The sequence below is a fragment of the Camponotus vicinus genome, unplaced genomic scaffold (assembly GCF_025532165.1).
Source record: "Camponotus vicinus isolate PSW18456_S1 unplaced genomic scaffold, iyCamVici1.0 SCAF_1, whole genome shotgun sequence".
Lineage (NCBI taxonomy): Eukaryota > Metazoa > Arthropoda > Insecta > Hymenoptera > Formicidae > Camponotus > Camponotus vicinus.
In genome coordinates, this window is record NW_028141945.1 from 19,674,490 (window position 1) to 19,692,849 (window position 18,360).

Sequence of the window (18,360 nt, forward strand, 5' to 3'; positions counted from 1 at the left end):
ATGTATTGTCATCGCTTTCTCTCTTCCGATCTTGTTTGAAAAGAAAATTGACGAAAGCGATTCTCGCTAGAGACGAGTAACGTGGCAGTCATTGCGTTTAATTCACGCTCGATTACATGCAAATGCGCATGAAAGATAGGGCGATTAAGATATCTCAATGTATTTTCGTATCTTCTCGAGTCTCCTTTTCTAGGCATTATACGAGCAAAAAACATTGAGTTTTTTACAGCTATTCTGTCGTATTGATCGTTTAATGATCAGAGATTAATCTTCAAAATCAATTTTTCCTCGGTTAAAGTCCAATTAGATGCTAGATAACTACTAGATTATAACAACATGATTTAAGAAACGGTCTGGCTTTCAATTAATTTGTAACAAAATTATAATGTTGGTTGGTAAAGTTGTTTTTACAAGAAATCGGTTTCTTTCAACGAGCAGAAACTTTGGAATAATTCGTTTCTTCATCAATGGAAAGGTCGAGGATGTTATACGATATCCCCTGGATGGTCTATAAATTGGGATTACAAAGATCAAACTTGGTGTTGTGTGGGTATTGTAACTCGCGCAAATATTTCGGGATGTTAATCCTGAAATCCGCGAGACATTAGTATCTCTCTCTAAGGTTTAACTGTAGCTTAGCAACTCGTGAATTATGCGATAAATATATCACGTTTGTATCTTATAAATTCTGCCAATTATTTAACAAATTTGTTTAGATATCGCAAGTTTTGGAAAATTAAATACGAAAGCACGTAAAGGTTTGGAAGATCGCATATATATATTTACAATGAGATATCTTTAACGTGTTTCTTTTCAGAGTATTTTAAGAATTAAAAAAGACTTTAAGGGAAGATTTTACAAACCGATGCATTTTGATTGCGACAAGAAGTCGACAAGAAATAACGACGCAAAGTATTTGAATATTATCAGCTGCATGCAGTTGATTTCCTCTCTCGAATCCTTTTCCCATCCCCGAACAACCACAGATTCCTGGTTATTTCGCGATAGCATCGATTTTCCATTTCTTTCGCTTCGCTTCCGGAAAAGGAGTCACGTCGTTATTACATAATCATTATAATATCGTTTGCATCAAGTGTGATCGATATTTATCGTTGTAGCATGTGTAGGGGATGTTTCGAATTTTTCACACATATTCTTTGCATATTTTTATCACGAATTCCTTAGATCTCTGAATTTTCTCTCGGGACAAAGATTTGGTTAGACCTTTTTCCGAAATATTTTTCTAGAACAAATATTTTAATGTTTTATTTTTAATATTTTTTAAATGTTTGAATAAACTATAATAACTTATTTAATTAATACATTTAACAATTAAATCAACGCAATTTGATAACGCGTTGCAATAATAATATTAATAATCAAATTAATTAGTGTCCTTACGCAGCTATTATGACTCACGCGGATTGAAATTTTATTAAAATGAAATAATTATGCGAATATCGCGAGACTAATAAATATATCGTTATGACTGACGAGATGTTCCATTATCGCGTTATTTATCAGCCTCGGTTTCAATATTTCATTGCGAACGAAAAGCAAATGTGTTTAAAGTGCATTTGAAAAGAAAAACGCGAGGTATATTACGCGCATATTTTTCATTTCTATCGAATTTTTTCCCGTTTTTCCTCGCTTTATCTTTTTTTAAAGCCGATTTTACAAAGATGCTCTCGCTTCGAACACAGCTGGTTTCGGTCTCTAATTACTTCGTTTTCTTTCCGACGATATTCTGTTTATTCCAGAGGATGGAAAAGGTCTGTCTGGCACATAAAGCGATAACAAAAAAGGGACGATGCAAATATACAAATGCACGAATGGGAGAAGCGGATATTTCTCGCTCGCGGTATTGAAAAATTGAGTGCTCCGGCGCAAAGCTTGGGAAGGTGGGTTATTCTTTTGTTCCCCCCCCCCTCCCTCCCGCTCATACTCTCTCTCTCTCTCTCTCTCTCTCTCTCTCTCTCTCTCTCTCCAGCGAGAATTTGGGATCCATACATTTTCCATATGTTTTTGATAGCTCTCTGTTCTGTTGGTCGAAAAGTCGCGTGAAAAATATTGACCGTGCTCGGCAGGAAATACAAATCCGCATGAAATATACGATATACTATCGTGATATACTATCGTATATCATTAGAATAAAAGTGATGTACGAAATTTTTTTATCGCCTTTTGTTCAAGTTCCGGTAATAAAATCTATATTGCATGCAATTAATTTATACTGATAAAAAAGATAATATTAGTATATTTTTAGAATGACTTGAACAATTTAAAGAGAATTTATGCTAATTTAGGGGAGGGGGAGAATCAAAAAGTGCGTAATAGTTTTCATACTATTTACATTTTGTACGAGGTTCCTGTTCCGCCCGTTGTGATGATGCCATTTAAATTCAGTTTCCTCCTTTCGATCGGAAAACTAGTGAAAATGTAAACTAATGTCGCGGCGATAAGGTACTCGTTCGGTTTAACCGGAATATATTTAATATGGCAAAATTTATCGTATTGCGATGCTACACTCCTGTTTTCTTCGTCCCAGCATTCGGGAGATATAAGATACATATAGTTACGTGTTTTATCGCTCGTTTCTCGTCGAATGTAGGTTACATCGCGATCTCAGACAAAAGCGAAAGCAAAAAGACCAAGAAAGAGCGATTCGAAAGAATACCGTATTTCTGTGCGTGATGCGCGAAGAGGAATTTACGGTCGTAAAATGCAAAATCATCGCTTTCCACGGATATTTTAGACGAAACAAAAATCAACTCGTCGAAAACAAGCACATCTTCGCAAAGTGATTTTGATATATCCTCTAGAGAAAACACCTCGAAGATTGAATTCGCGCGAAGGAAAATCTTAAAGATTTGGGGTAATGGAAGAAAAATGTTACGTGAGAAAATGTTATTCGACATACGACCCTATTTAAAATATCATCCAATTTTATATCTAAATTGTAAATTTGACACTAAATATTTTCAGCTAATAATTATTTTCTTAAATACTTTAATTTATTCTATTAACTTCATTTAAAAAAATAATAATTTGTTGAAAATGTTTAGTCAAGTTTACAATTTTTTTCTCAATGTGCATTATTCTTTTCCTTCTTTTTATATTATTTATAATTGTCGGAAAAAAATTATCCGATAAAATTGTGATATAAATATCATCGACATTAATAAATACCGGATGAACGCAGTATCATGACTCGAAATATGTATGATAATGTATCTGACGTTTTGTAAATGTTTATTCGCTAAACTGCACGTCTCGCAAACACGGAAAAGTTATTGTAGTTTCAGAGTTATATAGTTTGTGTGCGAGAACTCGAGGTCGAGGTATTAAATCTAACTCCCCCTTTCTCGGCTGTTCTGGCTTCGAGAAGCATTCTCGATCCAAGTATCGAAAGCCCGTTGGCCATTTCCTCTCCTCTCGTCGTCGCAGTCCACGCACGTTTCTAATATCCTGAAGCGTCGAAAAGCGATAAGGGATCATGTTTCTATAAATATTTCTCAACTATTGATTTTCCCGCCAATATTACATTCTGCAAAGAGAATTGCATTAGATGCCCTTTGATTTTCTTGTCCCGATTTTTAGCAAGAGTACCGCAAAGTCTCGTATTTGACTCGAAATTGAAGAACTTTCTTGCCTCCTTCGTTTCTTACTCTTGTTACTTAACGCTCGCCCTTAATTCATTGAAGAGAACTTTTTTAACATAAAGCTCGAATATACAGTGTGTCGTGGAATCGCCTGTCAATGGACACATCGTGTTATTTTTATCAAAATATTGACTATAATCGGTGAAAGAATAACGAGATATCGATAGCTTTCAACTACAAATCACTAAAAATCAAACCAAATTAAGCGAATTTTTTAAATTGAACCTCGCAGCCAAAAATAATTAACGAAACATCATTCGCGTTCAGTTTGCAGAAATTTAACAAAGTGCTATGAGAATAATTAATTTGATCTTAATATATACAATTTCATTTGTATGCACACACATGCATACAAATATACATATTTCTTAAAATAATATTTTATGCAATTATCTATTATTCGAGAAATACGACCTGTTATGTAATTAATTATAAAGTTGGAATTAATTTAATTTAATTTAATTTAAAAATATCATCGTTTTGATATTTTAATATCTGTCAAGAAACTATGCTTGCTCCGATATATAGGACGAGAAAACGGGCGATAAAATACTGTATATATATGATTTATTTAAAAAGCTGTTTAAAAACGTTGTGGACCATTGCTCGCGGCAATTCAGTATAAATCCAGAACGATCGTCATGCAAACAACGGATTGGTTATTAAAAAAATCTATTTTTAGTACGTGACTGACAAATTGGCTGAATTGGACAGTTTTTTATCTGAAACGATGGTCACATACCTCCCTCTCTATGTATAACATGTTTAGTTTGCTCGACTGATGGAAATTGAGAGAGGTATTTAGGACCGGGTTATTTCTTCTTCGAAAGCAAATCACGATTCCTCTAATAAAATTCTCAATCATTTTCATATTTTTCTTAAGATTAACCTTTCCTTTAATATGATGTAACATTGATGTCGCGATAATATCGTTAACGCAGACTCAGTACCTGATTATTTTTGTACACCTTGTAAGTAGAAATCCATCGCAAATTCTGTCGGGGATAATGGATCGTCTGAAATAGTTCTAGACTGAGATGAAATACGAAGCGCGATCCTTCCGTTTAGATGCAGGGAAAATCGATCGTTCGTGGTGGTATCGCGTGGGTAAACTTCATTAGGGTATTTTTCGATACGAGATATTTCAGCCGATAATAATTCTTCGATGGAGAATTATGCCACAAATTATGACGTAGACTGAAAAAAAATTGTCAGAGATCGTACACGCGAAAATGCAAAAGGACGAGGATTAACGATTACGAGCACGATTATCGTCGAGTTTATCGGTACGATTTATCGATTATGACGGAAAAATCCACAAAACAATCACATTAAGTTATTGCGGCGTTTATGATAAATACGAAAAATATTCAAAATAATTTTCACGTACATCTGTCATCCTAAAAATTATTAAATCCACTTTAGACCGGCTATATAATTCACGACAGAGCGAATTTTATTTATAAATCTATGCGCCGTGTATGATAAAAAACATTTGCACACATACATATACAGGGTGTCCGATTCGTGAGGGACCAAACGAAAAGTGATGATAGATTGGATCAAACTAAGAAGAAAAGTCCTCTACCATTTTGCAAAATTCGCAATAATTATTAAGTAATAAGCAAAAATGTCACATGGTTTAATTTTTTAAGTGGAACCCCCTATTTTTTATTATGTATTCTTATAGCTTATCTCGAGAGCTTTCCAAAACACTATAATAATGTATTTCTTCATTGAATACTTTTCGAGTTATGAGGCTTGAAATAATTTCTTAATTTTACATAAACCATATAATATCTAGTAAAATATTCATTTTTCGATTATCTTACCTTAATACTTTTATATGCAAATTAATGAGAGGAATCAATTGGTATAAAAAAAAACATAGTTGTTTTTAAGAAAAAATATGTAATTGTTAATTGCAAATTACATATTTTTTTTTTAAACAACTATGTTTTTTCTTTACACCAATTGATTCCTCTCATTGTTTTGTATATAAAAGTATTAAGGTAAGATAATCGAAAAATGAATATTTTACTAGATATTTTATGGTTTATGTAAAATTAAGAAATTATTTCAAGCCTCTTAACTCGAAAAGTACTCAATGAAGAAATACTTTATTATAGTGTTTTGGAAAGCTCTCGAGATAAGCTATAAGAATACATAATAAAAAATAGGGGGTTCCATTTAAAAAATTAAAGATAACCTTCATGTAACATTTTTGCTTATTACTTAATAATTATTGCGAATTTTGCAAAATGGTAGAGGACTTTTCTTCTTAGTTTGACCCAATCTATCATCACTTTTCGTTTGGTCCCTCACGAATCGGACACCCTGTATATAGGATGCGTATATCATAATAAATCAAAATACACCCGGTGCATGAAATCATAAATGGAATTCAGTTGTGAATCCTGTCGCGAATTATGGATCGTGTAAAACGAGGGCTTTAGCGTAATCAATACTCTAACCGATCCAATTCCGAAGCGAATTTTCTTTTTCTTTCTTTCTTTTTTTTTCGACATTTTTTCCCTGACAAAATCACAAAGAAGCTCTCTCTTGCACTCGGCTAAAAGGTCAAAGGTTAGTAGTGCACTGTTAATACTTTGCGCGCAATTAAGTGGCTATTAAGTGGGCGAGACGGTTTGATCCACTTAATCCAGTTTTATCCCTCGCCCCTTCGCTTCATCCCTGCTTCACCCTCACGACGACACTCGCGCAGGGACATGAACAATGTCGGGTGAACTGGTTTACTTTCCGCGAAAATTTGTTCCACCGCCGATAATAAACCAACCGCCCTCAAGTGAAATCAATGCAATTAAAGTGACATGGAGTGATAAAAACGAAAAGCGGAATTTGATTTTCGCGATATTCGTCCGGTTAAATTCGCGTCGCGAATCATCGATGGTTTCTCTTGACGGTCCGACCCGGCAAATCTAAATTATTTTTCGCTGCGAGACGATAAATCGAACGATTAAATCTCACGTTGACCCGGCCTATTCCGACCAAAACGTGTCGGGGCGAAAATTGAAGGGGTTTTACAAAATGCTTTACGAACGGAAGGCGGGTTGAATCGCGAAATTTCGTGATTGCTCTCGTAGACGGTGTAATTAAAACTTATTTATCGGCTCGTGTGAGAGTTATCGCGGAAAATCGATAACAAGGGAGATGATAAAATCAAACAGTACCTATATATATATTCTTGACTCGTAAAAAGATGAAATATAGATCAGAAACTAAGATGGAGGTAAGACGCGATATTATTATTATCACATCCTTCTTAGAATTCTTGAAAAGGCTATTTCATCCGCGAGATAATTTTCGAGGCGACAATGTCTATTGTCATCGCTCTATTGTGAATGCCAAATGTTCTCTCGACCGATTGATCTTTGGAAGGAGAATTGAAGGCAAAGAAGCAAAGTCCTACGACGTTTTGCATTAGGACAATGCATCCTGCGCGACAGTTTTCGACTTCTCCCCTTGGAAAAACACTCGAGTGCTTCCGCAACTTAACTGTACTCTACAGATTGCTGACCTTCTGTCGCCGAAAGGCAAACTCTTTCCTCTTCGTAGAACCGAAGAATCGTCCCCCGAAAGGACATTATTTTGCGGCAATCGATAACATCCAGAGCGACGTAACCGAATCCCCCGAAGAAGAAAACTTGCGGTTGTGCTTCCGCAAGAGTGTGGAGGGACTTTGCGAGGAATCTATTTTCGGAGGAGACAACCGGAATCGCCGCAAGTTTGGAAAATGGCGAAAATCATGAAATATAGTCGGGAGAATAGATATCCCATCTCTTTTTTTCCGGACGACATATTATAAGTTTCAAAAATTCCAGAGAGTACTTGACAAATTATTAAAAAAATCTATAAAAGTGTTCTACTAAGAAAAGTGAAGACACAGCAAAATTTTTAATACAGTTACCCTAAATAATAATTACGTATTATTATTTTGACAATTCTGAAACTTCGTTGCAGAGAAGCAACAGATTTTGATTCCAAATTTTGAAACACCCTGTACGTACGATAAATACCTGATTTGGCGCTTTGACGCGTGGCGAAATTAGATTCGACATTTGTTTAACTTTCGACTCGATTCGCGGTTTAGGTTGCGAGCTTGGGCGCTTCTCTATTAGCAGGTAATTCACGGGCGACGTGATGTACGCACCGATGTTGCATTTGCGTTTCGCGATTCCGGGTTTCCGGGAGGCATGCTTCCTCGTTTCCCGACCTATAATTGCCGTGTCTGTGAAGCTGGCACGACAATCTACGAATTATAAAAAAATACTAAGAGTTCTGATAGCACTTTTCATAGTTCTATAGTTCCTGATAAAAATTAAAAAGAGTTCCGCATTCCTTATATTAAAAAATCGAAATCGAAAAAATGTCGTGCTAACTTCGCGAATCTAGCACGACACTCTTTCCTCTAAAGTACCAAAACGCGTTGAATATTATTATTTTTAGCAAGAGTTCCCGATAGTTCTGTTCAAGTTCAGCCTATATATGCAATTTCAGATCGATATTTCAAAAATTAATAATTTTTAAACAATTTTTAAGATTCTCGCCCAGCATGACATTCTCCCTCTAAAGTACTAAACCGCGTTGAAAATTATTATTTCTAATAACAGTTCTCGATAGTTCTGCTATAGTTCAGCCTATATAGGCAAATTTCAGACCGATATTTCAATAATTAATAATTTTTTACGAATTTTTAATGTCCTCGACCAGCACGACACTTAGTAAAAATGTGTCGTGCTGATGATTTTTCGTAGTTTTAACGATAGTTCTCGACAGTTCTATAAAAGTTCTATTCTTTGAAAACGTTTTTACACAGAGTTCCGACCGTTTAATATTTTTTAAACAATTTTTTATTATTATCCAGCACGACACTCTCCCTCTAAAGTACTAAGACGCGTTGAATATTATTATTTTTAGCAAGAGTTCCCGATAGTTCTGCTATAGTTCAGCCTATATATGCAATTTCTGATAGATATTTCAATAATTAATAATTTTTTACGAATTTTTAATGTCCTCGACCAGCACGACACTTAGTAAAAATGTGTCGTGCTGATGATTTTCCGTAGTTTTAACGGCAGTTCTGGACAGTTCTATATAAGTTCTATCTTTTAGAAACATTTTTACGCAGAGTTCCGACCGATTACTATTTTTTAAATAATTTTTTACAATAACCCAGCACGACACTCCCTCTAAAGTACTGAGACACGTTGAATATTATTATTTTTAGCAAGAGTTCCCGATAGTTCTGCTATAGTTCAGCCTATATATGCAGTTTTAGGTCGATATTCCAAAAATTAATAATTTTTTATGAATTTTTAATGTTCTTGACCAGCACGACACTTAGTAAAAATGTGTCGTGCTGATGATTTTCCGTAGTTTTAACGGCAGTTCTGGACAGTTCTATATAAGTTCTATCTTTTAGAAACATTTTTACGCAGAGTTCCGACCGATTACTATTTTTTAAATAATTTTTTACAATAACCTAGCACGACACTCTCCCTCTAAAGTACTGAAACGCGTTGAATATTATTATTTTTAGCAAGAGTTCCCGATAGTTCTGCTATAGTTCAGCCTATATATGCAGTTTTAGGTCGATATTTCAAAAATTAATAATTTTTATGAATTTTTAATGTTCTTGACCAGCACGACACTTAGTAAAAATGTGTCGTGCTGATGATTTTCCGTAGTTTTAACGGCAGTTATCGACAGTTCTATATAAGTTCTATCTTTTAGAAACATTTTTACGCAGAGTTCCGGCCGATTACTATTTTTTAAATAATTTTTTACAATAACCCAGCACGACACTCTCCCTCTAAAGTACTAAGACACGTTGAATATTATTATTTTTATCAAGAGTTCCCGACAGTTTTGTTGAAGTTCAGCCTATATATGCAGTTTTAGGTCAATATTCCAAAAATTAATAATTTTTTATGAACTTTTAATGTTCTTAACCAGCACGACACTTAGTGAAAATGTGTCGTGCTGATGATTTTCCGTAGTTTTAACGGCAGTTCTGGACAGTTCTACATAAGTTCTCTTTTAGAAACATTTTTACGCAGAGTTCCGACAGATTACTATTTTTTAAAATAATTTTTTACAATAACCCAGCACGACACTCTCCCTCTAAAGTACTGAAACGCGTTGAAAATAATTATTTTTGACAACAGTTCTCGATAGTTCTGCTATAGTTCAGCCTATATATGCAATTTTAGGTCGATATTTCAAAAAGTAATAATTTTTAAGCAATTTTTAAGATTCTCGCCCAGCACGGCATTCTCCCTCTAAAGTACTAAACCGCGTTGAAAATTATTATTCCTAATAACAGTTCTCGATAGTTCTACTATAGTTCAACCTATATATGCAGTTTTAGGTCGATATTCCAAAAATTAATAATTTTTTATGAATTTTTAATGTTCTTGACCAGCACGACACTTAGTAAAAATGTGTCGTGCTGATGATTTTCCGTAGTTTTAACGGCAGTTCTGGATAGTTCTATATAAGTTCTACCTTTTAGAAACATTTTTACACGGAGTCCGACCGATTACTATTTTTTAAATAATTTTTTACAATAACCCAGCACGACACTCTGCCTCTAAAGTATTAAAATGCGTTGAACATGATTATTTTTAGCAAGAGTTCTCGATAATTCTGCTATAATTCAGCCTATATATGCAATTTTAGGTCGATATTCCAACAATTAATAATATAATTGTAAAAAATTATTTATGAAATAATAAACGGTCGGATCTCTACGTATAAATGTTTCTAAAGGATAGAACTTTTATAGAACTGTCGAGAACTGCCGTTAAAATTACAGAAAATCATCAGCACGACACATTTTTACTAAGTTTCGTGCTGGTCAAGAACATTAAAAATTCATAAAAAATTATTAATTTTTGGAATATCAACCTAAAACTGCATATATAGGCTGAACTATAGCAGAACTATCGGGAACTCTTGCTAAAAATAATAATATTCAACGTGTCTCAGTACTTTAGAGGGAGAGTGTCGTGCTGGGTTATTGTAAAAAATTATTTAAGAAATAGTAATCGGCCGGAACTCTGCGTAAAAATGTTTCTAAAAGATAGAACTTATATAGAACTGTCGATAACTGCCGTTAAAACTACGGAAAATCATCAGCACGACACATTTTCACTAAGTGTCGTGCTGGTTAAGAACATTAAAAATTCATAAAAAATTATTAAGTTTTGGAATATCGACCTAAAACTGCATATATAGGTTGAACTATAGCAGAACTATCGAGAACTGTTATTAGAAATAATAATTTTCAACGCGGTTTAATACTTTAGAGGGAGAATGTCGTGCTGGGCGAGAATCTTAAAAATTGTTGAAACATTATTAATTATTGAAATATCGGTCAGAAATTGCATATATAGGCTGAACTATAGCAGAACTATCGGGAACTCTTGCTAAAAATAATAATATTCAACGCGTCTCAGTACTTTAGAGGGAGAGTGTCGTGCTGGATAATAATAAAAAATTGTTTAAAAAATATTAAACGGTCGGAACTCTGCGTAAAAACGTTTCTAAAAGATAGAATTTATATAGAACTGTCCAGAACTGCCGTTAGAACTACGGAAAATCATCAGCACGACACATTTTTACTAAATGTCGTGCTGGTCGAGGACATTAAAAATTTGTAAAAAATTATTAATTATTGAAATATCGGTCAGAAATTGCATATATAGGCTGAACTATAGCAGAACTATCGGGAACTCTTGCTAAAAATAATAATATTCAACGCGTCTCAGTACTTTAGAGGGAGAGTGTCGTGCTGGATAATAATAAAAAATTGTTTAAAAAATATTAAACGGTCGGAACTCTGCGTAAAAACGTTTCTAAAAGATAGAACTTATATAGAACTGTCCAGAACTGCCGTTAAAACTACGAAAAATCATCAGCACGACACATTTTTACTAAGTGTCGTGCTGGTCGAGGACATTAAAAATTCGTTAAAAATTATTAATTATTGAAATATCGGCCTAAAACTGCATATATAGGTTGAACTATAGCAGAACTATCGGGAACTCTTGCTAAAAATAATAATATTCAACGTGTCTCAGTACTTTAGAGGGAGTGTCGTGCTGGGTTATTGTAAAAAATTATTTAAAAAATAGTAATCGGTCGGAACTCTGCGTAAAAATGTTTCTAAAAGATAGAACTTATATAGAACTGTCCAGAACTGCCGTTAAAACTACGGAAAATCATCAGCACGACACATTTTTACTAAGTGTCGTGCTGGTCGAGGACATTAAAAATTCGTAAAAAATTATTAATTATTGAAATATCGATCTGAAATTTGCCTATATAGGCTGAACTATAGCAGAACTATCGAGAACAGTTATTAGAAATAATAATTTTCAACGCGGTTTAGTACTTTAGAGGGAGAATGTCATGCTGGGCGAGAATCTTAAAAATTGTTTAAAAATTATTAATTTTTGAAATATCGATCTGAAATTGCATATATAGGCTGAACTTGAACAGAACTATCGGGAACTCTTGCTAAAAATAATAATATTCAACGCGTTTTGGTACTTTAGAGGAAAGAGTGTCGTGCTAGATTCGCGAAGTTAGCACGACATTTTTTCGATTTCGATTTTTTAATATAAGGAATGCGGAACTCTTTTTAATTTTTATCAGGAACTATAGAACTATGAAAAGTGCTATCAGAACTCTTAGTATTTTTTTATAATTCGTAGATTGTCGTGCCAGCTTCACAGACACATAATTGCCGCCATTAAAAGATTGCCGAGGCAGAGAATACACAATTTTAACGCGTAATCCGAATGTCGCCAGCGAGATATTGTCGGTCGTTACATTTACAAATTTGTAATCTTTGCACTCTCTTTCTCTCTGATAAAGTAAAAAGATAAATATAAAATAACAATATAAAATAATATGAGATAGAAATATAAAATAAATTTAAAAAATACAAATTAATAAAAAATAAAATTTAAATATAAATATCAAGTAAATTTATAAACAACGTTTATTTTCATAATAAATATGAAAACAAATTGTATGTATTTTTATATAAATGTATGTATGACATGATACAAATATTATAAATATTATCGCAGCATAAATATAATTCATATACAGCATGAAATTAGACTAATTTCACAGGCAAAAAATCTTTTGATAAACTCGCAGGAAATTTTTTTTATTAAATATTCGATCGAAAACCTTCTCTTTCGCGCTTCTTTAATTTTCTCAGTGTTATATTCTTATTAATATTTACCGTATGCGAAATATGCTGCAAGGGCAAAGAATCGCTTGGTGCAAAAAGCCGTCAGTTTTCATTTTTTCTGCAGGCGCAACATTAATGTAATACCTCTTCTCAGCGTCTGTTCGACGCTTTTCAAAGGCGACCGTAGCAACCGTAAGGGAATTTTGTTGCGAGATAAAAAGCGAAAAATAACGACCACCGTCGCGCTAAGTAAGCTTGACCGCTCTGCTCCCAACGTGTGGCTTTTAAAGTTTTGTCCAGCTGAACTCCAGCCACCCCGATCGACTTTCGATAGCGATGGGGGATAACAAAGCGAAATCTCGATCGATTATGATGATCGGGTTCACTTAACGAGAGTTTCGTCTATGTTATAATGAACGTTAGAAACAAAATGAAGCGAATCTGTACTTAATCAAGAATGAAATGGACCAAGAAACCCACCCGTTAACATTTTGTGTGTGTATCGTGCGATATAAAATTTTTTTTTCAACGAAAATCGAATACTCGACACGTAAAATATTGAAAAGGGCACGTCAAAAATGCAAAATAGCATACTCGGTGTTGCGAGATAAAAATTCTCGATGGAATTTCAGATAAACATTGCAAATAACATTAACGATTCTAGAAACGCACGAGCATGGAAACTATAAATTCGCTCATTACATTGCGTTATTACTATCAAAATAATAATTGTTTATTATTTCCCAGTTTGTCTCTCGAGTTTACTCGGTGATTTTCCATTCCGCAGCATTGGATGATGCCATTATTATTATTATTATTGTTATTATTACTACTACAATAATATCTATCAGCGTATCGTGAATTGTTACCTAATTCTATATCGCTACGCGATGAATATCAATTGCGTCATCGCAATTGATGTTGAATGATGGATTCTGGAATCAAATTTTGCGCGAACAAATATTATGATCGCGAATATATACCGTTGTCAGAAAATTTCGGCCCGATTTCTTCTCACGATTTTCGTTTCTCCGCTTTTCTGATCATCTGTTGTATTTTCGAGCCATTATTGTTATCGTTGATTGCGTAGTTTCGGATGAAAGGGATGCTACGCGTTTCCTATACCACGTCTGTGTATAATGAGTATCTTTTGTCCGCGTCTAGTTCCGCACGCGGCCTGTCCGCTATTGTTCCGCAGTTTTCGCGATTAAAGTTTAAATTGCTCGCGAATTGGGCGGCGATGGATGGGCTTGATGGAAATGGAACGTTTGTGATTATACACGCGGAAGGTTCAAGTCAAATATTTCATGGGTATCGTAACTTTTGGCCGAATTCGCCGCGCGGTTGCAAAACGAAGATCGCTCCATGTTACACTCCCCCCTCCTCCTCCTCTTTCCCTTCGTTGTTACATGTTGCAAATTACTGTTCAACAAAATTGGAACTCCACCATGGAAATGTATTGTGGAGCTGGAATAATAACTCGACGCGATATTTCTGGAGAATTTCGGATTCGTACCTTTGTCATTTGCATCAAGAGTTTAATATAAAAAAAATAAAATGTTACATTGCATATTATTATAGTAAAAAAATAATTAAATATCTTCAAGGCGAAACATTTAGCGTATTTTTGTTAATTAATTCTTTCAAATCATTTATGACTACCTATTTGTCGATATATTTTATAGAAGCATCTTTCAAATTTCTTTTTTATTAAGAAAAAAATAATATTTTACATTACTTCACATATTATATTACTTACAAATCTATTTTTTCTTTTTTAAATCGATGTATCCCAGGATTCAATATTTTCTTCCGCATTTCCAATTTCGTTGAACAACAGTGCGCGTTGTACAATATCAAAGAAGGCTAATTCGAACGATTCGGGGTGAATCGATAGCTTTCCTAGAAACTTACGTGAGACTCATCCTCCACCCCGACCGGGATCAATTCGTTCTCGTTAGCGTGTCAGTCAAGCAACGACGTCGATTATAATGGGGTATCGGTTTAAAGATACCGGACGTCACTAAGGCACATCGAACTTTCATTAAACTTACGCGTCGACGAGGAAACGCGGTGTACAATTACGTAAAGTTGTTGTTGGAAAAAGGAAAATGTAATGTAACCTGGTACTCTCTTTCTCTCTCTCTCTTTCTCTCTTTCTCGACTTACAGTATTTCCTGCTTTTCTATGAGGCAGTAAATTACAAGTCGTTTTAAGTATTAATCCAATGTATGCTGTAATTTTGACTTTGTTTAGACGTTGTTATTCAAGTAATACCTGGAATGGATTTACAAGAAATATTAGTCTTTTCCATGGATTAAAAAAATTCACGATTTACTCGCTCTTGAAAAATAATATTTAAACAAATAAAAATGCTTAACATTATGGCGTTTTATCCGATCTATAATTTTTTGGATAATTTAAAAAAAAGTATATAATCGCGCTTTTAATGATTATCTAATCGAATTGTCAATTTCTATAGGGTGTTTTACTTTAACATTTGATGCGTTTTGCCTTTTTCCAAAATTATAATTTCGCAGTATTCAGATGCAAAGTGACTCTCGGTTACTTGCATCGATCCATTAGTATATAATTGAATTCAGGCAAGATATGCGTTTTTCGAAATATGTCATTCAAATATCGAACAATATTTTTCAAGTGCTAGAGATACGTCATAAACATCGATCCAGTTCAAGATCTCTCTTTCTTTCTATTTTTATTTATCTCTCTTTCTCTTTCTCAATTTTAGACTCAATCGAAACTCTGATCTGCTGATGAACATTCCGCACATTTCATTGGTATCTGTTGTTAAATTGTCAATGAGAATGCCAATATAACTCTCAGTTCGGCTCATCTGAAGCAGTGGTTTCTTAAATACCTATATATATATATATATATATATATATATATATATATATATATATATATATATATATATATAGATAAAAACAAGATTTTGTTTAAAACATATTTAAAGAAAAAAGCATATCTATTTATCAGATCTTCTTAGTCGACAACAATCGGGATATAATAAAACACGAAAATCATTTATAGAGATAAAAAATTATAAATTACTTATCTCTCGCGCAATAAGTTCAAACTTTTTTAAGGATTCACAACAATTAACTTAAAAAATACGATAATCTATACCAAACTTTCTCTTTACATGGAAAATTTTTCTAACTGATGCGCCAATCACCTTAAGTATTAACGACTTATTTTGCGCGGCAGCCTCTTCATAACCGATGGTGCCGTTTATTTGTCTAGCAAAAAATAGGCTCGAAATCTTTCTAGTCTCCAACTGGGGGGTCCATTCTCTAGGAGATCTACATAATCATACTCAACACCATAACCAGATTTCGCTAATGCAGATGCAAATGCAAAGCTTAAACATGATTGCACACATAGATATATAATAATAATTATTATTTAACATAATATTAAAATTAATTAAAAACGTTGCATATGACAAATAAACGCTAAATATCCCGTTTGAATTTTTTCCAAAATCTGAGACAAATCGTTAAAATGAAATTTACGCATGAATAATCGAAATGAATTTTGCATAATCTTTAAACTACTTAACATTTAAGATAAATAAACTTAAAATTAGAGGATTAAATATACATAAATGAGCGTTTTCCAATCCTGGAATACAATTAACGAGTTCCACTTGTTTTTCTTCTGGCAGGATGCACGATAATCCACTCGGATAAATTAACGACGAGTCCAAACCTTCTGGCTTCAACCACATTTGATACCTAGGCATTTGGAATCTTACTCTCTATGCTCGGGCAATATCGTGGACCCGATATCTTCTCCGTAAGTTACAGTGCAAATTGTCCTTTATAATTTTTGCGACATCCTCATTCGTATATGTTTAGATATGTTGGTACTTGTTTCTCAGGCGGTACTCACATATAATCATTCATAAACGAAAACGACATCGGAGAATCATTCGACAGATATTTTATACACTTAATAAAGTCAATGCTATCTTTCTCCAACCTTGGTGGTGTCCCTAATAATATGTGTAACCTAATTAATATATCATTATATTATAATTAAAAGTTGTAATGTTATAATAACTTTAATAACTTCGATTAATGAATGAATATGAATATATAAATTTAATATAAATTAGAGCACAAAATAAGAAATATGTCTATTGATTGGATTGTATGTTATATCAATTAATAAAAAAGAAATATACTGTGTGCATAAAATATAATTTTCTTTTACCAGTTTTTAATCTTCCTATCTGAAATCCAAGTCAAGTATGTGCCAAACCGATACTAGGCTCATCATTTAATCTACCTGCAGGTCACTTCTCCAATTCAATATTTATTTAGCCTCTTTAGAAAGTTCCTGTGGGTGATAACTACTGCGTTATCAAATATTTTTGTTCCATCTCTTACAAAATAATATAATATTTCTAGATAATATATAAAATTAATACTAATAATAAAAATATATACGTTTTTAAATTTATATTATACTTTTGGAAAAATAGATAGATGTAATATATTAAACTCAATATTAAATAAATGTAATAAAATGAAATTATTTTAAAATTAAATGTAGTTGAAATACTATATTAGTTAAAATACTTTTATTCTTTATGTTGTGTCTTTTCTTCTAGGAACCTTTCCATTTTATTTTATTATAAAGTGAAACGTACTGAGAATTACTCCATAGCAGGATAGAAGATTAGCGACAGAAAATATTATTGGCTAAAATTAAATCTTCCATGGAGGATTAATAAATGTGTACGCCAAGCATAATGAAAAATTTCGCCTGATGATGTTTTTTGTATAATGTTCTATCTATTTGAGCTCTGAGACTCCACACCGCCATTTCTTTGCACTTATTCAGAATTTTGTAGTCCTAGAACCTTATCGCTAAAATATCACATATTCAACAACATATCCTACATATCCTATTTAAAGCATCTACCTCTCTCATCAAATGGCCTTTTTCAATTCCACCAAAAGACGTATTGTACGTATTGTACATTTTTCTTATAAATATATTCAAATTCAAATATGTTTAACATACTCAAAGATGGAAAATGTATTTAAGTAGATTGTCGTATTTGACCACGTGTTATTTTTCCCTCCACTTTTTACACGATATTCGTATTAAATTCATGCAACTTTTATAGGCGACTTGCAGAATTTTTCTGTTTTTATATTAAAAACACCCTCTAAACTATAACCTAAACTAAGTAAATTATAATTCAATAAATAATGAAAAAATGATGCCTCATCCCGCAATGGTGCTCGCACGGTATCTCGTACTTGTTTCTTACTACAATTGGAAATATATTTGCGTTAACTTTGTTTTACGAAAGACTCGGAATAAAATGAGGACATGTCACTTAATCTCACTTCGTCTTACATTGCCAAGCTGCATTCTTACACGATGGGCGCATGCAACTTGTGTCGTATGCTGTAACAGGTTACA

At 33.4% G+C, this 18,360-nt stretch overlaps 1 protein-coding gene and 1 pseudogene across 9 annotated transcripts in view; one reads left to right on the plus strand and one right to left on the minus strand.

Moving 5' to 3' along the window:
- Tpst (tyrosylprotein sulfotransferase) overlaps nt 1–18,360 on the plus strand; it is a 375,255-nt gene that overhangs the window by 171,224 nt on the left and 185,671 nt on the right. For 8 of the 9 annotated variants that reach the window (XM_083078154.1, XM_083078156.1, XM_083078149.1 and 5 more), the window contains one exon: nt 16,586–16,716. The exons of the other annotated variant lie outside the window; for it this stretch is intronic. The gene's annotated coding sequence lies outside the window, so the exon portion shown is untranslated. The remainder of the gene's footprint in view (nt 1–16,585; nt 16,717–18,360) is intronic. 9 annotated transcript variants of the gene reach the window in all.
- Nucleotides 15,646–17,590, minus strand: LOC145959383 (5-taurinomethyluridine-[tRNA] synthase subunit MTO1, mitochondrial-like; annotated as a pseudogene).